Source organism: Triticum dicoccoides, chromosome 4B (assembly GCF_002162155.2).
Source record: "Triticum dicoccoides isolate Atlit2015 ecotype Zavitan chromosome 4B, WEW_v2.0, whole genome shotgun sequence".
In the NCBI taxonomy this organism is placed as follows: domain Eukaryota; kingdom Viridiplantae; phylum Streptophyta; class Magnoliopsida; order Poales; family Poaceae; genus Triticum; species Triticum dicoccoides.
Window position 1 is genome coordinate 247,133,942 of NC_041387.1, and position 23,767 is coordinate 247,157,708.

Genomic DNA, 23,767 nt, shown 5'->3' on the forward strand with positions numbered 1-23,767 from the left:
TTTCGTCCAGAGGCTATTCTAGGTGCTGCGTCACCTTATTATTGGGCCAGGCCCATGTATTTTTGAAATACTTGAGTATAGGCTGTTTTTAGAGTCCGTATGTGTGGGGAAACAAGAGATAGGGTTGGTTTCAGACCTCTTCCCCAAGGGCCACGAAATTCCCCCCTCTTCCTCCATATATACAACCCTTAGGGCATCGTTAGACTTTGGGTTTTGTTTAGATTAAAGTTCGCCATAGCTGCAACTTCACGTACTTCGTTTGTGTTCAACGACCAGACCAAGACGTCACAGAACCCCATCTTGATCAATAAATCTTTCATCTTATATTCGCCATATCCAGATTGCAATCTCAGTTTCTTGCTTGTTCTTTGTTTGCTCGCAAGAAACAGACCCTCATTGTCAGGTTGATCGTGCTCCGGCGTGGTTAATAACCCCTCGGAAGTTGGTTTAGCGATTGCTAAGGCGCGATGTCACGCACGTTCGTAGTCGGATCGTCAAGGTCGACTCCCACAGAAAACGATAGCTACCATCTCATCGAAAGACGGGACACCTTTGCCTCTATCAGACATTGTTAGGGCATTATTTTCCCTGGTTTGTTTTGGTGATTGATGACAATACGTTTGCGGACTAATCGTGTGCATTAAGATTTTTAGGTTATCTAATATAAGGGAACTATGCAATTGTTATCCCTCGAGGACTTCACTTTAGACGGATTATTTTCCTTCATTTCTTTTTGGTGGAATTGAGTCGTAGGGATAACCGTACTATCAAGAGGGGATCCGTTTCGGAAGAGTATGGGTGGAATCATCACGTTCACATTCTCCTTGCACCCTCGCCTTCTTCCTGCTTCTTTGGAGTTTTCATGCTGTGCAAAACAAGGGGTGCTATGTGCTAAGCGGTAGTACCACGGCCAGGGTGGTAGTACCGCTTGTTAGTGCCGCTGGTACTACCACCCCTGCTCTGGTCTCGATTTTTCGTGTCGGGTTTCTGTAAAGGACAATGCAGGGGAGCGGTAGTACGAACGACAGTAGGGCGCGGTAGTACCACTTATCAGCGGTAGTACCGCTCCTACGTTCGCTCCAACTGCCACTCAGCTTGCTGCCCTCCTCTGTTTTCCAGCGGCTGTAGGAAGCGGTAGTACCGCCCTCAGGGCGGCAGTACCGCCCTAGTGCGTGTACTTCCTCTCCCTCAGCCCTGGTTGCCCTATGTCTGCTTGCCACAACGGTAGTACCGCTGTGGTAGCGGTACTACCGCTCTGGCAATGGTAGTACCGCCCAGATGCGGGCTACAGGCTGCATAACGGTTGGATGTGTCCCCCCACTATATAAGGGGGTCTTCTTCTCCAAGAAGACTTACCTCTTCCATCCCCAAAACTCCATTGTTGCTTCAAGCTCCATTTTCGCCCGATCTCTCTCCCTAGCCAATCAAACTTGTTGAATTTCTAGGGATTGGTTGAGAAGGCCCCGATCTACACTTCCACCAAGAGAAATTTGATTCCCCCCACTAATCCCTTGCGGATCTTTTTACTCTTGGGTGTATGAGCACCCTAGACAGTTGAGGTCACCATGGAGCCATATTCCATTGTGGTGAAGCTTCTTGGTATTGTTGGGAGCCTCCAATTAAGTTGTGGAGATTGCCCCAACCTTGTTTATAAAGGTTTGGTCGCCGCCTCCAAGGGCACCAATAGTGGAATCACGGCATCTCGCATTGTGTGAGGGCGTGAGGAGAATACAGTGGCCCTAGTGGCTTCTTGGGGAGCATTGTGCCTCCACACCGCTCCAACAAAGACGTACTTCCCCTCAAAGGGAAGGAACTTCGGTAACACATCCTCGTCTTCACCGGCTCCACTATTGGTTATCTCGTACCTTTACTTGTGCAAGCTTATATTGTGTTGTATCTCTTGCTTACTTGTGTGCTTGTTGTTGCATCATATAGGTTGCTCACCTAGTTTCATATCTAGACAACCTACTTTGATGCAAAGTTTAAATTCATAAAGAAAAGCTAAAAATTGTTAGTTGCCTATTCACCCCCCCTCTAGTCAACTATATCGGTCCTTTCAATTGGTATCAGAGCCTTGTCTCTTTATTAAGGACTTTGCCGTCCAAAGAGTATGGTTGACACCATAGACGGTGAGGAGGATGTAACGCCCCGAGACCGGAGCTTCAGATGCCTTCCAGGGTTTCCGAGATTCGTTGTGTGATTTTGTTTGGTTCGTGCATTCATCTTTGCATCATGTGCATTGCATCATGTCATCATGCCATCATGCCATTTAATTTTTAAAACTCAACTAAATAAATTGCATAGATCTTTTGATCTATTTAAATCGAGGGACTCACATGGTGATTTCTCTTTATAACATATTCAAAGTCTCCTACTATTGTTAGGGAGCTATATTAAATATTCCACTAATTCGGAATCACCCATAAACACACCTGCAAAATATCCCAATGCCTTTATTATCTTAATTCTTGGTCTCCAACTCTGCCCATAAATTCTTTCATCATTTTCCGGAGCTCCACCAAAAATCCGAACATTTTTGGACCTTCCTTTTATCAAGTCCTAGTGCAAAACCATTTGAATTAAATTCAAATGGTTTTGGATTTAAATCTTTCAAGCATGCCTCTTTTATTTTTCTCGGAACAAGCACATTTTTGCGAGTTCGGGAAAATAATCCCCGTGTCCAACTTCTTCCCCAACACCTCCTTCCTTCTTCTTTTCTTATTTGTTATTTTCTGTTTTAGAAAATAAGAGTTAAAGAAGAGGAGGAAGAAGCCTTGCAGCCCAGCAGGCCATCTAGGCTCATCCGCAGCCCAGCCGCCACTTGTATCCATCTGGGTCGGCCTCTAAGGCCCAGCCGCGCCTAACCCTAGCCCGATCCCACGCATCTCTCTTCCTCCCCTTGCTCCCTTTGAGCGCCGCCACGCACAACCCTCGATCCCCTCGCGCCCTCGCCCCGTCCCTACACCGCATCGACAGGGAGAGCCCAGCGCTCTCTCCCCTCATTCCCACGCAGCGCCCAGCCCCTTCGCCCGATCCCCATCTCCCTCTCGTCTCCCACCGTGCAGCCCTCGACCTCCCCTCCTCTCGAGCGCGCCTCTCATGGCGCCCGCATCAATCGCGCCGGCCTCTCCTTCCTCGCGCCACACCAGGACCTCCACAGCGCCGCCGCCTCAAGCTCCAATTTGGCGGCCCCGTCGCCTCTGCGCGCGAGCGCCGCGCGCCCAACATCCTCCCTCGCGCGGCTCCTTCCCTGCCTCCACAGCGAGCCCACCATGGCGCCCGCAGTCGTCGTCCTCCACACCGAGCAGGAGCTGCGCCGCCTTGACTCCTGGTCCAGCCAGCCACCAGAGCCCTGCAGGTCCACGCCGTCGCCTCCTTCGCATCGAGCCAGGGAGTGGCGCTCCTCCTCCCGGCCTCCTCGCGCCCATCCACCCTACTGGCGTTGCTCAACTCCGGCGCCCCTGCCTCACGTCTCCCTCCTCGTGCCAGGGAGAGGAGCTCCCTCTTCCTCGCCGTCCTTCGACTCGTCGTGGCTCCGGCGCCCGTTCCCAGCCTCGGCCGCCCTCTGCCTTGGACTCAGGTAGCAGCCATGCCCATGCTGCTGCCTTGCCTTGCTCGCGCCAGCCCCTTTTGTGTTGGCCTTGCTGCCTTTGTCGTGGCCAAGTCAACCCAGACGCCCGGAGTCCATCTTTGGTTGCACACCAAGTCGGCCATACCTTGCTGCCTCATGTACACTGTTGATCAACAGTTGATGCACGCCAAGTTCTTCGACTACATTCGATGCCCCGAGGACACCGAGTTCGACTACACACGGTGATGCGTCAAGTTCCACTACCGTCGACCCTCGAAGACCCCGTGGACCCCAAACATCCACGGGACATGAACAACTACTTCCACTACGAGATGTACCTCTACCGACGCCGTGTACGACTACTTCCATGACGTCCCGTGAACGCCTACTTCCTCTACACCGCTCCGAACTTGTTCCGTCCCGAATGCACGCTTCGAAGGTATAACCCGAGACGACCGCGATGAGATGCCCTTGCATGTATGAGAAGTACCATATGTTTGCACCGTGTCCGAACTGTCATTGCAAGTACGTACCTCGTTTGCCATGCCGCCGTCCCGTGGGAACCCGGTAACCGGGATCACCCCACCATCTTGCATGATACGCTCATGCCCATTTCCTTTTGCACCGGTATCTCCGTGAGCTACCGGAACCGATGTGTTGCCGTGGCACCATTTCCGTTTCACCGCCGTGGCACCATTTCCGTTTCGTTGCCGTGGCACCCCTTTTTGTTCCGCCATGGCGACAAATGCCTCGTTTCTACATGCTCATGTCAACATTTTCATAAAATTGCATAAAACTTGTATATGTCATCCGCATCATGTTAACAACATTTAAATGCTTAAAATTGTGTTTGCATTAAACTACTAAATGACATGGGGATTTTCCGGAATTGTTGTTTATTGTTTCCGGCCTCACTTAAACTTGCCTAGATAGCTAGTTTAATTATGCTTCACCTCTTGCCATGTTTAACAACATTTAATATTGTTTGGTAGCTTAACGAGATTAAATTAAATAATTGATGTGGTGTTTCGTCAATATGCAACTCGTTGCATATTGAGCTCCACTTAACTTGTAGTGTTGGTTGTGCATATTGCCATGCCATGCCTCATTAAACCGGACATGCATCATATTTGGTTGTGCATCATGCCATGATTATGTGATGGTTGTTTGCCATATTGTTTGCTTATTTCCAGTTTGCTTCTCTCGTTAGCGTCGGTTTCGTTCCGGAGTTGTGAGGATTCGTTCGACTACGTCCGTTTGTCTTCTTCATGGACTCATTCTTCTTCCTTGCGGGATTTCAGGCAAGATGACCATTACCCTTGATATCACTTCTATCTTTGTTTGCTAGTTGCTCCGTTCTATTGCCATGCTGCGCTACCTATCACTTGTTTACCATGCCTCCCATATTGCCATGTCAGCCTCTAACCTTTTCACCCTTCCTAGCAAACCGTTGTTTGGCTATGTTACCTCTTTTGCTCAGCCCCTCTTATAGCGTTGTTAGCTGCAGGTGAAGTTGAAGATTGCTCCATGATGGACAGGATTATGTTGGGATATCACAATATCTCTTATATTATTAATGCATCAATATACTTGGTAAAGGGTGGAAGACTCGGCCTTATGCCTGGTGTTTTGTTCCACTCTTGCCGCCCTAGTTTTCCGTCATACGGTGTTATGTTCCCGGATTTTGCGTTCCTTACGCAGTTGGGTGATTTATGGGACCCCCTTGACAGTTCGCTTTGAATAAAACTCCTCCAGCAAGGCCCAACCTTGGTTCTACCATTTGCCACCTAAGCCTTTTTCCCTTCGGTTCTGCAGACTCAAGGGTCATCTTTATTTTAACCCCCCCCCCCGGGCCAGTGCTCCTTCGAGTGTTGGTCCGAAACGGGCAGACTGCGGGGCCACCTCGGGGCAACTCGAGGGCTGGTTTTACTCGTAGGCTGACCCATCCGGTGTGCCCTGAGAACGAGATATGTGCAGCTCCTATCGGGATTTGTCGGCGCATCGGGCGGCTTTGCTGGTCTTGTTTTACCATTGTCGAAATGTCTTGTAAACCGGGATTCCGATTCTGATCGGGTCTTCCTGGGAGAAGGTCTATTCCTTCGTTGACCGCGAGAGCTTGTCATGGGCTAAGTTGGGACACCCCTGCAGGGTATAATCTTTCGAAAGCCGTGCATGCGGTTATAGGCAGATGGGAATTTGTTAATGTCCGGTTGTAGATAACTTGACACCAGATCTTAATTAAAATGCATCAACCGCGTGTGTAGCGTGATGGTCTCTTTTCGGCGGAGTCCGGGAAGTGAACACGATTTCGGGTTATGTTTGACGTAAGTAGGAGTTTAGGATCACTTCTTGATCATTGCTATCTTCACGACCGTTCCATTTGCTCTCTTCTCGCTCTTATTTGCGTATGTTAGCCACCTTATATGCTAGTCACTGCTGCAACCTCACCACTTTACCCCTTCCTTTCCCATAAGCTTAAATAGTCTTGATCTCGCGGGTTTTGAGATTGCTGAGTCCTCGAGACTCACCAGATACTATCACAATAGTTGCAGGTGCCGATGACACCAGTACGGGTGATGCAACCGAGCTCAGATGGGAGCTCAACGAAGACCTTGGTTGTTGCTATGTATCGTTTCATGTTGATCAGTAGTGGAGCCCAGTTGGGACGATCAGGGATCTAGCAGTTGGGTTATCTTCTTTTCTTTTGGCTTCGTCCGTAGTCGGACTATGTGTGTGTACTCTGAATGATGTATGATTTATTTTATGTTCATTGTGTGAAGTGGCGATTGTAAGCCAACTCTTTATCCCATTCTTATTCATTACATGGGATTGTGTGAAGATGACCCTTCTTGCGACAAAACCACCATGCGGTTATGCCTCTAAGTCGTGCTTCGACACGTGGGAGATATAGCCGCATCGTGGGTGTTACAAGTTGGTAATCAGAGCCATCCCCGACTTAGGAGCCCCCTGCTTGATTGTTTGCTGGCGTTGTTGAGTCTAGAACAAAAATGTTTTGAGTCTTAGGATTATATATATCGGAGAGTAGGATTCTTTTTACTCCTCAGTCCCTTCATCGCTCTGGTGAGGTCTCCTGACGTAGATGTCTTGACTTTCCTCTCCTCAAATTTCACTAAAAAAATTTTAGGATCACGCGGGTATCTTGGAATCGTTCCGATGGTTTTGTGACGAGAACATTGTTCTTGGTGCCTCCTGTCTATTATGTGGCTTTGACCCGGGGAGTTGAGCTCCGAGGTGTTGTCGTCACAATTTTATCGTTGCAGTTCTGGAATACCTGAGTTTTGCCGACATCGAAAATCTCTTTTATGCAGTTGTTGGTGAGATAACCTCGATAACCCAGTACTGGAGCGAGCTCGAGAGTATTGCCATAACTCGTATAACGGATGCTTTTCGAAGGTTGAGGTACACGAGTTCCGAAGGTTTCTTGGTTATGTGTTGACGGATGGATACAGCTTGGATGTAGGGATTGTTAGTTTTGGGTGAGATATATATTGCTTCCCATGTATCCCCAACACCAGATTGCATAACCAGAAAGTTTCGGGAGTTTTATAGGTGGGAATTCAAGTAGCTCCTAGAATATCTTTTCGACAGATGCATGATATGAGATTGGGGTTTGACGTCTAGTGGTCCGCCTTTCCACGGTCGTTTTTACAGTGGTCTCGTTGTGTCTTAAAGAGCCCTTGGCTATGCTGGTTCGGGGACACTTCGTATGTCATGTGCACTGCCTTGTACATGATGGTGTTGTACACTCGAGCCCGTGTGGGCCCCACCACGAAAACTTCGGACGGAATCTCTATCATATGTTTGTTCTGGCTTATTCTGCAAGCCAAATCCTTGTTTTGTTTTGAGTTGTGGTATTCGAGTTGCTTCGAAGTCAAATGTTGAATCCATACCTTTCATAAACGGTGTTCTCATATGGATATGTGAATATAATTCTTTTGATCATTGAGGTTGTCATGTTAATTCTTTTCCAACCGGTGCACTTCTTTTCAAGTGGATCCGATCATTTCAACATCCGCAAGATCAATTCTAAGTTTTTCTCATCGGTGTTTGTTTCATCCGTACCAAGTTGTCTTTGTTTTCCCCACCCTCCCACCCTTAACTTCAAGGACTCATATTTCTTAATCAAGTATCCATTTATTCATGTGAAGTCACTTCAACCTTTTCAATCAATGTTCTGATCTGGTGATCCCTCGTGAAGATGCTCACGAGCTTCAAGTTTATTATTCTTCGTCTCTTTTCTTCTCCGGTGGATTTAACTCAAGCTTTCGGTGTTGATCATATCCTTTTTCCTCGTTCAAATGCTATCCCATGCCGGTGCATCTCATAATCGTTCACCTCTCTCTCTTCATATCCGAAGTGCCGAGGATATCTCAGAAGATTTGTGTCTCCATTATCAAGATCCGTTCAAACTATTTGGAGATTATTATCTCATTCAAGTCATTTAATTCAACCGGCGCAATCCCCCCTTTCAATCAATCATTCAACGATGTATCTTTTTAGTGGGCCCTAACCCACAGGTCTTTTCCCAGGATTTTACCTGACTCTCCTAATTTTCCCGGAGCCATTCCCAAATTCTTTTTGAAGTTTGATGTAAGAATGAATTTCATCAGTCATATGCCTTTGTCCAAGATCTTCCAAATTCTTTTCATCGTTGGTTCAACCTTTCTAATTTTCATCCTGGAGTATCTCAACAATTCATGGTGGTGTTTCTCGTCGTCATTCTCGAATTTGGAAGACTGAAGAAGAGTTCCTCTTAAATCTTTAACCGTTCTTCCAGAGATTCATGGTTCTAGCTTTATACCATCATCTCATAATTGTTTTCGATTGTGAGAATTCTTTTCAACCATCCGGAGCATTTCATGAGTTGTTTCCATTTCTTTCCTTCGAAGGCCATCGTGTCATAATTCTTCATTCTCAGCATGTAGCTATCGTTCTCCAAATCTTCCGGTGCATCGTCCAAATATCCTCTAATCAGTTCATGATCGCTTCGTTCTCATGTATCTAAATCCCCTCAAGTATCTTCATTCGTTTTCCAATTCTTCCCGGTGAATTGTGCCTTCGCTACTCTCATTTTCAATTCTTACGGTGGTTTGTTCAAGAGTTCTCTTCCTTGGTTATCATTCATTCATTCGTTGTTTCCAAATCCCACCGGTGGTTCCATCAATACCTTCTAAAGTTTGCGCTATATCTCTCTTAATCCTTTCTACGGGAATAAGTAGTATGCCAAATCCATTGCTTGTCATCAATTTAATTTGATGAAGGATAAACATACAATAAATCTTATTCTTATTTCCTCGAGGTGATTCAATTCTTTTCTTTCGGAGATTGTTCATGATGAAGTAATTCTCGGTTCTAGTGTTCATCTTTTCCTTTTCTGGAGTTCCAAGTTTTCTCGGTTATATCGTCGCGAAGTTTCATCTAAATCATCGCAAGGCTTCACCTTGTATTTTCAACTTCTCTTTCTTTCTATCATTCTTTTATTACCGGAGTTCTTCATGGAGGCTCTACATGGTGGTTCATCAAGGATTCTTTTCATTCTTCAATTGTTCTTCAAGATTTCTCTCGGAGTTATGACCCACCAAGCTATACTCTAAAATAAACATGGTGCTTAACACATGTTTTGTTTTGAGGAGTTCAAGTATTCTTCTTCTTGCATCCGAAGTGCAATTCTTCCTACCTTATATCTTGAGATGGTGTTATGTCACTCTTGACAATTTCCTTCATGTTTCATGATTCAGATGTTGTCAAGAATGAGGTATTTTAAATACATTAATCTCTTCGTTGGAGTTATCTCGGTATAGATTTCACCTAAAGCCTTCCCTAAGGAATGTTGCTAATTGTGGTGCTTATCAATGATCCAAGTTATCTCTTTATCACCTCGGTGGAAGAAGCTTTCTCTATTTCATGGCCGGCTGTCACCTCATAATTTTGAGATGTTTTCCATAAGCCCACAACAAGCTTGTGCTTTTCGTTGTTGGTTTTCCAACAACTCCGCTCTAACCTTCTTGGAAGGGTGCTTTCCAAGCTCATTTGTGGCAGAAGTTGGCATTTTCTTCTCCATTCTGTTATTCCAATGATTTATCTTCTATTCTTTCTTCCGGAGGCATTGTGATGTTGCCCTCTTTACTCATCTTCTCGAATCGAGGATCATGTTTCTTTTCTTGCTCATCAATTTAACCGGAGTGTTGTGTTCTCATTCAAGTTCTTTTCATCTTATCAAGTCTTGCATCTCTTTTCAATCGGAGTGCTGTCCGAATTTGTTCTTCCTTGTTCCTTGTTTATCTCATTTCAACCAGAGTGGTTCCAATTCCTTCTTGTCCATTGTACTCGTCATTCATAGCTTTGCAACCTCCAAGGTTCACATGGTGTTCCTTATTTCTATTTTTCTATCGCGGTGCTCTCAATTGTGTTCAACTCCATTGTGTTCTCTCTTTCAACTTTTCAACCTCTCAAGGTTCTTTGGTTTCACTCTTTTGTCGAAGAAGCAACTTAGTTTTACCTCTTCTCTTCCTCTTCCGTTTCTCTCCGGTGCCATCCTAGATCTCGGGACGAGATCCTCTTGTAGTGGTGGAGTGTTGTAACGCCCCAAGACCGGAGCTTCAGATGCCTTCCAGGGTTTCCGAGATTCGTTGTGTGATTTTGTTTGGTTCGTGCATTCATCTTTGCATCATGTGCATTGCATCATGTCATCATGCCATCATGCCATTTAATTTTTAAAACTCAATTAAATAAATTGCATAGATCTTTTGATCTATTTAAATCGAGGGAGTCACATCGTGATTTCTCTTTATAACATATTCAAAGTCTCCTACTATTGTTAGGGAGCTATATTAAATATTCCACTAATTCGGAATCACCCATAAACACACCTGCAAAATATCCCAATGCCTATATTATCTTAATTCTTGGTCTCCAACTCTGCCCATAAATTCTTTCGTCATTTTCTGGAGCTCCACCAAAAATCCGAACATTTTTGGACCTTCCTTTTATCAAGTCCTAGTGCGAAACCATTTGAATTAAATTCAAATGGTTTTGGATTTAAATCTTTCAAGCATGCCTCTTTTATTTTTCTCGGAACAAGCACATTTTTGCGAGTTCGGGAAAATAATCCCCGTGTCCAACTTCTTCCCCAACACCTCCTTCCTTCTTCTTTTCTTCTTTGTTATTTTCTCTTTTACAAAATAAGAGTTAAAGAAGAGGAGGAAGAAGCCTTGCAGCCCAGCAGGCCATCTAGGCTCATCCGCAGCCCAGCCGCCACTTGTATCCATCTGGGCCGGCCTCTAAGGCCCAGCCGCGCCTAACCCTAGCCCGATCCCACGCATCTCTCTTCCTCCCCTCGCTCCCTCTGAGCGCCGCCACGCGCAGCCCTCGATCCCCTCGCGCCCTCGCCCCGTCCCTACACCGCATCGACAGGGAGAGCCCAGCGCTCTCTCCCCTCGTTCCCACGCAGCGCCCAGCCCCTTCGCCCGATCCCCATCTCCCTCTCGTCTCCCACCGTGCAGCCCTCGACCTCCCCTCCTCTCGAGCGCGCCTCTCATGGCGCCTGCATCAATCGCGCCGGCCTCTCCTTCCTTGCGCCACACCAGGACCTCCACAGCACCGCCGCCTCAAGCTCCAATCCGGCGGCCCCGTCGCCTCTGCGCGCGAGCGCCGCACGCCCAACCTCCTCCCTCGCGCGGCTCCTTCCCTGCCTCCACCGCGAGCCCACCATGGCGCCCGCAGCCGTCGTCCTCCACACCGAGCACGAGCTGCGCCGCCTTGACTCCTGGTCCAGCCAGCCACCGGAGCCCCGCAGGTCCGCACCGTCGCCTCCTCCGCATCGAGCCAGGGAGTGGCGCTCCTCCTCCCGGCCTCCTCGCGCCCATCCACCCTACTGGCGTTGCTCAACTCCGGCGCCCCTGCCTCACGTCTCCTTCCTCGTGCCAGGGAGAGGAGCTCCCTCTTCCTCGCTGTCCTTTGACACATCGTCACTCCGGCGCCCGTTCCCAGCCCCGGCCGCCCTCTGCCTTGGACTCAGGTAGCAGCCATGCCCATGCTGCTGCCTTGCCTTGCTCGCGCCAGCCCCTTTTGTGTTGGCCTTGCTGCCTTTGTCGTGGCCAAGTCAACCCAGACGCCCAGAGTCCATCTTTGGTTGCACACCAAGTCGGCCATGCCTTGCTACCTCCTCTACACTGTTGGTCAACAGTTGATGCACGCCAAGTTCTTCGACTACAGCCGATGCCCCGAGGACACCGAGTTCGACTACACACGGCGATGCGTCAAGTTCCACTACCGTCGACCCTCGAAGACCCCGTGGACCCCAAACATCCACGGGACATGAACAACTACTTCCACTACGAGATGTACCTCTACCGACGCCGTGTACGACTACTTCCATGACGTCCCGTGAACGCCTACTTCCTCTACACCGCTCCGAACTCGTTCCGTCCTGAATGCACGCTTCGAAGGTATAACCCGAGACGACCGCGATGAGATGCCCTTGCATGTATGAGAAGTACCATATGTTTGCACCGTGTCCGAACTGTCATTGCAAGTACGTACCTCGTTTGCCATGCCGCCGTCCCGTGGGAACCCGGTAACCGGGATCACCCCACCATATTGCATGATACGCTCACGCCCATTTCCTTTTGCACCGGTATCTCCGTGAGCTACCGGAACCGATGTGTTGCCGTGGCACCATTTCCGTTTCACCGCCGTGGCATCATTTCCGTTTCGTTGCCGTGGCACCCCTTTTTGTTCCGCCATGGCGACAAATGCCTCGTTTCTACATGCTCATGTCAACATTTTCATAAAATTGCATAAAACTTGTATATGTCATCCGCATCATGTTAACAACATTTAAATGCTTAAAATTGTGTTTGCATTAAACTACTAAATGACATGGGGATTTTCCGGAATTGTTGTTTATTGTTTCCGGCCTCACTTAAACTTGCCTAGATAGCTAGTTTAATTATGCTTCACCTCTTGCCATGTTTAACAACATTTAATATTGTTTGGTAGCTTAACGAGATTAAATTAAATAATTGATGTGGTGTTTCGTCAATATGCAACTCGTTGCATATTGAGCTCCACTTAACTTGTAGTGTTGGTTGTGCATATTGCCATGCCATGCCTCATTAAACCGGACATGCATCATATTTGGTTGTGCATCATGCCATGATTATGTGATGGTTGTTTGCCATATTGTTTGCTTATTTCCGGTTTGCTTCTCTCGTTAGCGTCGGTTTCGTTCCGGAGTTGTGAGGATTCGTTCGACTACGTCCGTTTGTCTTCTTCATGGACTCGTTCTTCTTCCTTGCGGGATTTCAGGCAAGATGACCATTACCCTTGATATCACTTCTATCTTTGCTTGCTAGTTGCTCCGTTCTATTGCCATGCTGCGCTACCTATCACTTGATTACCATGCCTCCCATATTGCCATGTCAGCCTCTAACCTTTTCACCCTTCCTAGCAAACCGTTGTTTGGCTATGTTACCGCTTTTGCTCAGCCCCTCTTATAGCGTTGTTAGCTGCAGGTGAAGTTGAAGATTGCTCCATGATGGACAGGATTATGTTGGGATATCACAATATCTCTTATATTATTAATGCATCTATATACTTGGTAAAGGGTGGAAGACTCGGCCTTATGCCTGGTGTTTTGTTCCACTCTTGCCGCCCTAGTTTTCCGTCATACTGGTGTTATGTTCCCGGATTTTGCGTTCCTTACGCGGTTGGGTGATTTATGGGACCCCCTTGACAGTTCGCTTTGAATAAAACTCCTCCTGCAAGGCCCAACCTTGGTTTTACCATTTGCCACCTAAGCCTTTTTCCCTTGGGTTCTGCAGACTCAAGGGTCATCTTTATTTTAACCCCCCCCTGGGCCAGTGCTCCTTCGAGTGTTGGTCCGAAACGGGCAGACTGCGGGGCCACCTCGGGGCAACTCGAGGGCTGGTTTTACTCGTAGGCTGACCCATCCGGTGTGCCCTGAGAACGAGATATGTGCAGCTCCTATCGGGATTTGTCGGCGCATCGGGCGGCTTTGCTGGTCTTGTTTTACCATTGTCGAAATGTCTTGTAAACCGGGATTCCGAGTCTGATCGGGTCTTCCTGGGAGAAGGTCTATTCCTTCGTTGATCGCGAGAGCTTGTCATGGGCTAAGTTGGGACACCCCTGCAGGGTATAATCTTTCGAAAGCCGTGCATGCGGTTATAGGCAGATGGGAATTTGTTAATGTCCGGTTGTAGATAACTTGACACCAGATCGTAATTAAAATGCATCAACCGCGTGTGTAGCGTGATGGTCTCTTTTCGGCGGAGTCCGGGAAGTGAACACGGTTTCGGGTTATGTTTGACGTAAGTAGGAGTTCAGGATCACTTCTTGATCATTGCTATCTTCACGACCGTTCCATTTGCTCTCTTCTTGCTCTTATTTGCGTATGTTAGCCACCTTATATGCTAGTCACTGCTGCAACCTCACCACTTTACCCCTTCCTTTCCCATAAGCTTAAATAGTCTTGATCTTGCGGGTTTTGAGATTGCTGAGTCCTCGTGACTCACCAGATACTATCACAACAGTTGCAGGTGCCGATGACACCAGTACCGGTGATGCAACCGAGCTCGGATGGGAGCTCAATGAAGACCTTGGTTGTTTCTATGTATCGTTTCATGTTGATCAGTAGTGGAGCCCAGTTGGGACGATCAGGGATGTAGCAGTTGGGTTATCTTCTTTTCTTTTGGCTTCGTCCGTAGTCGGACTATGTGTGTGTACTCTGAATGATGTATGATTTATTTTATGTTCATTGTGTGAAGTGGCGATTGTAAGCCAACTCTTTATCCCATTCTTATTCATTACATGGGATTGTGTGAAGATGACCCTTCTTGCGACAAAACCACCATGCGGTTATGCCTCTAAGTCGTGCTTCGACATGTGGGAGATATAGCTGCATCGTGGGTGTTACAGAGGAGCACCCCAGTGTGATTCCGTCCTCGTCTACGGCCAATGGGGCATCCCCGGTCTCATGTTAAGAATTCAATGTGGCTTTGGACACATTGAAAACCTCCATGTCGACCGAGGTCAAAGGCATGTTCAAAGAGTTCCTTGATGGTCTTAAATTATCCATCGTAACCTTGGAATTTTTTGCTCTCACTAACAAGGTGGTGGCTGCCAACTCCGATTAGGGGGAAGCTTCTAGTGAAAAGGTTCCTTTGCCTAGTGGTAAAAGTGGTAATGGCATCTATTCTCATGTTGAACCTCCTCTCACTTATGGAGGACCTATTCCCTCCACGCATTTAAATCATGCGGGTTCTCCTCCCAAGATTGTGAAGAATGAGGATTTTTACTCTTGGGTTCATCGCTTTAAACGTCATTTAAATCATGTTAATACTAACCTTTGGAGAATCATTGAGGAAGGTTTCTATCCGCATGATCGAAGCAACTTCACCCCTAGAGAAGCCGCGGATAATCAATTCAATGTGAATACTCTCTTCATCATTCAAGATGCAATTCCACCCGAAGACATTGCTCACCTCCGACCCTTCACCCTGGCCAAGGAAGCATGGCACCATGTTGTTTCCCTTTACAAGGGAAGTGCAAGCATTCAACGCTCCAACTATGAAGTGGTGCAAGATGAAGCCGATGAGTTTGCAATGAATGAAGACGAAGAACCTCACGAGCTCTACCGGAGATTAACCTAATGAGGACATGGATACCACAGTTACACCCACGATCCATGCTACTATACCTATCGGACAAATTACTAGAGCCCGCGCATGCCAGTTAAATTATCAGGCACTTCTGTTCCTTAGTAATGTTTCTAATGTTCGTGAGAATGTGATGCTGCCTAACTTGGATACATTTGTGTTGCTTACAATTGAAGGGCTTAGCATAGACAAGAAGAATAAACAATAGAGCATGATCAAGCATGGAGATGAAGGCGTGTGCGAAGAGAACAAGAACGGAGGTTCCAGTGGAGATTTCTGAACTCTGAAGCCACCATGATGACATACAAGAAGATGGACGAAATATACAAGATGGCATGTCATAAATTTCCTCCATAGCTTATTATTGATGTTGCACTACCTTATTTTTGGGCCAGGCCCATGTAATCTATTTTTAGAGTCCGTATTGTAGGGGAAACGACTTAGGAGGTGTTTTAGTCCCACCTTACCAAGGGTGGACGAAATCCCCTCTCTTTTCCCTATAAATACAGCCCTTAAGGCATCGTTTAGACTTGGGTTCTATTTAGTTAAAGGTTAGCCATCGCTGCAACTTTGTGTACTTCGTTTGTGTCCAACGACCACACAAAGACCACTTATGAAACCCCACTTCTACGAATACTTCATCCATATTTGCAATATTCAGATTGCTTAATAATATTCTTGCTTGTTCTTCGATTGCTTGCAGGAATAGACCTTCATGGTCAGGTTGATCGTGCTCCGGCATGGTCAATAACCTCTCAGAGTTGGTTTAGCGATTGCTAAGGTGCACGTGGTGCATGTTTGTAGTCGGATCGTCAAAGTCGTCTCACCAAATCAATAGTTATCATCTCATGAAATATCGGGACCCTCGCCTCTATCATTAACCACTCTCGCGATCTCACTCCGAGATCATGGGAGCAAGCATACAGATGACAATTGGATCAAACGCAAGTTCCTCAAGGCCATGATGCCCTACCACAAGGCCATGTCCTCCGTCATCCGTCATAGGACGGACTTCCACACCTTGTCCTCGAGTGAAGTGTTGGATGAGTTTGTGGCAATGAGGATCTTGGACAAGACCGCCGACAATGCGGTGTTGCGCTCTCAAAGAGCAAAGAAGCCCAACCTTGCCTTGAAGGCCAAGGTTAGTGTGGAAGAAGAGGATGAAGAGGAAGAAGAGGAGAGCAACCCTGAAGATACTAAGTATGACTACCATGAGCACATGGCTCTTGCTTCAAGGCAATTTTGGAGCAAGAAGAACACAAGGCCCAACTTCAACAAGAACAAATCAAGTGGCTTCAAGGGCAAGCAACATGTGAGAAAATGCTACAATTGTGGCAATGTGAGCCATTTTGTTGCGGAGTGCCCTTAGGAGAAGAGGGAAGACAATGGTGGAAACCTCATCCGAAAAGACAAAGCCAAGTCCTTCCCCAAAAAGAACAACTTCACCAAGAAGACTCCAACTAAAGGGTTGGTGGCTCAAGAAGAATACTATGAGGATGATGATGATGATGAAGATAGTGACTCCATGGCCATGGCCTCCATTGCCATTGCCACAACTCCACGGGTGTCCCTCTTCGACTCAACCAACGAGAACATCACCGCCAAGTGCCTCATGGCTAAAGCCACCAACAAGGTAACCCCCAACATCAAAACCAACATCATTACTAATCCCTCCTTGACGGATTGCATTGATGAAAGTGAGGGGTCTAATGAGGAAGTAAATGAATTTGTGTCTTTTATGAGTAAGCTCAAGGGCAAATCCAAGAAGCACTTCATTGCTCTCTTGGAACAACTTGGTGAAGCCAATGACATGATCGAGACTCATGAAGAAACCATCTCTAAGATGGAAGGTCATAGTCGTGACTATGCCGATGAGATATCGAATCTCTCTAATGCTCTTGAGGAAGATCATGTGCATCATTTGGCTCTTGAGGAGTCACACAACGCTAACCATGCTAAATTAAAGAAAGATCTTGATCATGCTCTTGTTGTATTTCGTGTGCTAAATTCCGAGAAGGCTAAACTTGGGGTAGACCATGCTAGACTCAAGGATGAGTTTGATATACTCAAAAAGGCTCACAAGGTCTTAAAGGGTGCTCATGCTAGCCTAAAGGAGTCTCATGATCAACTCCAAGTGAAGCTAACCAAGGATAAAGCCACCTTTTCTCATATGGTATTAATTGATAATGCAAATGCTACTAACCCATGTTGTGAGCATGTGCATCTTGTGGAGGAGAATGACAAGTTGAAAGAACAACTTGAGAGAGGCCTTGTGACGCGCATAAAAGGTGAGAAGAACCTCAATGACCTTTTGATCAATCAAAAGGAAGTTGTGGCCAAAGAGGGAGTTGGGTTTGCACCCAAGTCCAAGAACAAGAAGAAGTACGACAAGACCAAACGACCTCCCCCTCTCAAGCAAGCTTTTGTGAAGGAGGGAGAGGGTGCTCCAAAGGAGAAGAAGAACAATGTGAAGGGTGGTGATATCAAAAAGGGCAATGCCACCCCTTCCAACAAAGCCGGCGACTTTAACCCCTCTTATGTGTTGTGTCGTGCCAGTGATGGGCATGTTTATGTTAAATTTGTTGGTTCTCCTTATGAGTACATTGAATGGTCTATTTGGGTTCCTAACACCCTTGTTACTAACATCAAAGGACCCATTAAAAAATGGGTACCTAAAACCAAGCATTGATCTCTTGTAGGTGTTTGCTTCTGGTGGGGGATCATGGTTGCTCGATAGTGGAGCCACAAACCATATGACCGGAAGAAAGGACTTGGTGGTGGACATACACAAGATCCCATCTATGCCCACCAACGTCTAGTGGGGTGATGCCTCGTCTTCTAAGGTATTGGGTCTTGGCAAGGTTGTCATTTCTCATGATCTCACGATCGAGAAAGTCATGCTTGTTGAGTCCCTTGCATACAATCTACTTTTCGTTCGTCAACTTGCACTCATGGGCTTTGCCACATTCTTTGATATTGATACTATGGCCCTCTTGTGGAGCAAGACTCTTAAAGTAGCCTTTGTTGGGCATGTCGAGAACGGTCTTTATGTGATTAACTTTTTGGAGCGACCCACTAAGACCGCGACATGCCTAATGGCTAAAGTTGATGTGGGGTGGCTTTGGCATCGCGGCTTAGCCCATGTCAATATGAGATCTTTGCAAAGTCTTCTCAAGGGGGACCATGTCCGTGGACTAACAAATGTTAGTTTTGCCAAGATTGTGCTTGCAGTGCTTGTATCGAAGGAAAGCTACATGAGAAGGCTCACCCTCCCACGACTATCATCTACTCGAAGAGACCCTTGGAGCTCCTTCACATGGATCTCTTTGGGCCTCCATCCTTTGATAGTCTTGGGGGTAGAAAGTATTGCTTGGTGATTGTGGATGATTATTCAAGATATACTTGGGTATATTTCTTCAAGAGGAAGACTGAGACCCAACAAACTGTCATCGACTTTGCAAATGAAGCTCAACGTCAACACGATGCAAAGATCTTGACAATAAGAAGTGACAACGGCACCGAGTTCAGGAACTACACCTTGGATGAGTTTCTTAGTGATGAGGGGATCAAGCATCAATACTCTGCACCTTACACCCCTCAACAAAATGGTGTCGCGAAGAGGAAGAACCGGACATTGATGGATGCATCAAGGACCATGATGGCGGAGTTCAAGTCCCCTTACAACTTTTGGGCCGAAGCCATCAACACCGCATGTCATGCATCCAATCGGCTTTATCTCCGCAAAGGCTTGAACAAGACTCCCTATGAAATACTCACCGGTAACAAGCCCAACCTCAAGTACTTCTGGGTGTTCGGGTGTAAGTGTTTCAATCTCAAGAAAGGTGTTCGTTTGTCTAAATTTGAGGCTAGAGCTCATGAGGGCATATTTGTTGGTTATTCTACAAACTCTCATGCTTACCATGTCCTCAACAAGTCCACGGGACTCATTGAGGAGACGTGTAACATGGAGTTTGACGAGAATAATGGCTCCCAAGTGGAGCAAAGTGGTACTTGTGATGTAGGTGGTGAAATTCCTCCCCAAGCCATAATAAGAATGGGTGTTTGTCATATCCTACCCACTGAGGAACCCCTTGTGGCCGAAGGAGAAGGACAATGCTCCACTCAAGTGGAGCCATCACCGACCCAAGACCCACACGCTTCCGAAGAACAAAGTGAAGGCCCTCAACCACGTGAACAAGATCAAGGGCAAGATTAACCTCAAGATGGTGGTGAACCACCAAGTGATGCCCAAGGTCAAGTTCTTCCTTTCGAGCAAGTTCAAGATCAAGAGCAAACTCAAGATCAAGAACAAGCTAAAGACGATGCTCAAGATGATCAAGTTACCCCTCCTCTTTTCACACCCGAGGAGTAATTAGAGCATCGTGCCGCGAAGATCGCTTCCAAGCTCAAAACCAAAGGTCATCTCATGGAGAATGTGGTTGGAAGCCTAAGAAAGGGGGTAAGCACTCGTAGACAATTAGTAAACTATTGTGAACATCATGCGTTTGTTTCTTGTGTCGAACCCCAAAAGGTCTATGAGGCACTCGAGGATCCGGATTGGCTCAATGCCATGCATGAAGAACTCAACAACTTAGAGCACAACCAAGTGTGGAAATTAGTACCAAGGCCAACCGGGAATCATAATGTCATTGGAACCAAGTGGATATTCAAGAACAAGCAAGATGCTCATGGAATCATTGTTCGCAACAAGGCTCATTTGGTGGCACAAGGCTACTCCCAAGTTGAGGGTATCGACTACGGTGAAACCTTTGCTCCCGTTGCTCACCTTGAATTCATTCGTTTGTTGATTGCTTATGCCTCTCATCATAATTTAAAGTTGCAACAAATGGATGTGAAGAGTGCTTTTCTTAATGGTCCCAGTAATGAGTTGGTATATGTCAAACAACCCTCGGGATTCGAGGATCCCTATTTCCCCGATCATGTGTACCAACTCAACAAGGAACTCTATGGCCTTAAACAAGCCCCACGTGCGTGGTATGAGCATCTTACTAAGCTGCTACAAGATCGTGGGTTCGAAATTGGGAAAATCCACCCCACTCTTTTTACTAAGAAGGTTAAAGGGAGTTGTTTGTGTGCCAACTATATGTTGATCATATTATCTTTGGTTCCCCTAACAAAGCTTTTGATGAGGAATTTGCTGCTCTCATGACCTCAAAGTTCAAGATGTCCATGATGGGAGAGTTGAAGTTCTTTCTCGGCTTCGAAATCAAGCAAAGAAGAGAAGGAACTTTCATCAACCAAGCCAGATACGCTCAAGACATGCTCAAGAGATTCAAGCTAAGTGATGTCAATCTGGCCTCCACCCCAATGCCCGTCAAATGCCAACTTGACATTGATCCCAATGGTAAAGCGGTGGATCAAAAGGTATATCGCTCCATGATTGGATTCTTGCTTTACCTTTGTGCATCTAGACTGGATATCATGTTGAGTGTGGGAATTTGTGCATGGTTTCAAGCCGCACCTAAAGAAAGCCACTTTGTGGCGGTCAAGCGAATCTTTCAATATTTGGCTCATACCCCAAACTGTGGCTTATGGTACCGAAGAGGATCCAACTTTGATCTTTTGGGCTATACAGATTCAGATTGGGCGGGGGACAAAGTGGATAGGAAGTCCACCTCCGGAGGGTGCCAATTGCATGGTTACTCCGTAGTGAGTTGGTCTTCTAAGAAACAAAGTTGTGTATCTCTCTCGTCCACCAAAGCGGAGTATGTGGCTGTCGGTAGTTGTGGTGCTCAACTTCTATGGATGAGGAAAACTTTGAAAGATTATGGTGTCACTTGTGGTGTGACAATGAGAGTGCCATCAAGATATCTCTCAACCCGGTGCAACACTTCAAGACGAAGCATATTGAGATTTGGTATCACTTCATCCGGGATCACATTAGGCGAGGAGAGATCAAGCTCAAGTATGTCAACACTCATGAAAACCTTGCAGATATTTTCACGAAGCCCTTGGATGAAGCAAGATTTCGCGAGTTAAGGCATGAGCTAAATATCACTGATTCGAGCAATGTGGCTTGAACTCTTGCACACCCCACCGCACTCTTCATGATGTCTTGTTTAGGTGTAGGCATGGAGATAGGGGGAGTGTTGTTCTCTCAATGAACTCTCCCTCCCCCCATTATGCATAAATTGATCGAGTCTTACACATTAGCCACTTTTGCTAGTACTTGTGCTTCAAAGAAGAGTTTTGGTCATGGGCCCAAGGATAATTCTTTGCGGCGCCATACCATTTGCTCAAACATAGGTGGTCTCGACCACCGCCCTCTCTTTTGGAGAGTTTGTCTGTGTGTTATTTCCTGTTTCTTGTGCTTCTCTCTTTTGAGTGGTTGTGCTTTGGTGTAGTCGTGTTCCAGTTTGTTTTGGCTTGTCTTGTGTCTTGTGTGGTCTTTCTGTTTTTTGCTAGTCGTGCGTAAGCCATCTTTTCCCCCGTGTTCCCGCTTTGGGGTGCCTGAGCAGTACTACCGCGGCAGCAGAGTGGTACTACCACCTATAAGAGGTACTACCGCCCTGCTGACACGGTACTACCGTGGAGTGGTACAGCTGGCCGCGTTGCGCTTCAGATCTGCACCAAAGCGGTACTACCGCTTAGGGCTGGGTATATGGGGTATGTAACGGGCAGGGGGAGTTTCCACTCCCCCATACCCGTTCAGTTTGCCCCATCTCCTCGTCCTCTCCTCTCTCAAGCGACTCCCCAAGCACCGGAGGTCCACCGTCGGGCCACCGGATCCAGGTCGTCTCCCTCGGTTCCAATAGGTGGGATCATTCCCCACCCTCTCCTCTTTCCATGGATGCTGGTATTGCCCCCGTTATTCTCTCCCTTGGTTCTCCTTCTTGAATCTAGGTTTTGGGCTATATTCGTTGCATCCCTCGATTTTTTTGTTGAATCGAGGCTTAGGAAGGACTTGGGAGACTGCTAGACTAGGTTGTTTGATGATTAGGTATAGTAATATGGACTTTTGCATCTCCGGTAATACCGGATCTTGCCGCGGTAGATGTCAGCCCGCTAACAACCGCTTCGGCGGTACTCCACCTATAAGTGGTGATGTGGAGCATCCCTCGCTCATCCCCATGAGCGTACCTATATCTCCCTCGACACCACTCGGACCCATGACAAGAGCTCGAGCAAAGGCTATCAAAGATAAGTTGAACTCGCTCCTCTCCGAACTCCCTCTCCCTACTCACGAGACATGGCTCCTACGTCATACAGAGACTCTATGTGTGATCAGGTGCTTGGACGGGAGGACACCAAGCGTGAAGATCAAGAAGAAGAGCTGCTTTGGAAGCTACAGGCCCCGGATGACCGGCCTGGCCCGGACGTCCGACCCCTGGAGGACGCTACAGCTAAGGGAAGAGAAGCCAGCCAGAGCTATAGGCTCCGGACGACCGGCCCAGCCCGGACGTCTGGCCACTCCCAGGCTCCGGACGACCGAGCCCTTCCGGACGTCCGGCACTTCTCCAATAGAACCAAATTTACGGAATTCCGAGGAAGTTCGGATGACCGTGCACCTGCCAACAGAACCTTATCTATGGACATCCGAAGAACTCCGGATGTCCGGGACCTCGCGAGCCTCCGGACGACCGGCGCCCCACGGAGGTCCGGACCCTAGCTGTGTCCAGCTGCGGGCTGATGCCCATGTACCCCTTCACTTCGCCCGTCATTTGCACTATGACTATAAATAGACCACTCCCACCTCCTAGCTATGGTTAGCGTTGACTTAGCTCATTTGTGAGATAGAGCCTCGCTCATCCATCCGGATCTACTCCTCGTGAGGGACCGACACCTCCATCCGGAGAAGATCCACCTGGATTCAAGACCTCCATCCGAAGAAGACTCCATCAAGACCTCCTCGCAGAGAAGAATCAGTTACCCTTTGTATCGTCCTTTGTTGGACTTGGATCTTGTATCTCTCCTTGTGTTTCGATGATCTAGTACATGTGTGACTTTTATTCTTGTTGATTGAGTATTTTTCTCTCATTCCCCTCCTCGTCTTCTTCGTGTTCCTTGTAGGGATACTCTCCAAACGAGAAATATCGGCCTCTAGGGTTCTACCCTACATCATCTTGGTATCATGAGCCACGTTGATCACATTTTTGGAGCCCCTACCACTCGTTTTCTAGCTTGATTTTGTTGTTTTCGTTCCTAAATCCGAAAATCCCCACCAAAAATAGCTCCAATTTTTTTTTGTGATTTGTTGGTGAGTTGAATTTTTGTTGGATTTGATCCTTGGATTGTGTTGCCATGTGTGGATCTAGCTTTCCCCACCCTTCCCACCCTTTTCCATCCACAAATTCGCTCGAATTCGACATCACCAACTCCCTCCACCTCAAAATTGAGCAGTTCATCACGTGCCCGTTTTTCGCCCAGGCACCAAACGACCGGGATCCGCCGGATGTCCGACGACCAGGCGACCGTGACACTCCGGATGTCCGAGCAACTCTGGCGAAACTGAATTTTCCCAGTTCGGCCACCACAA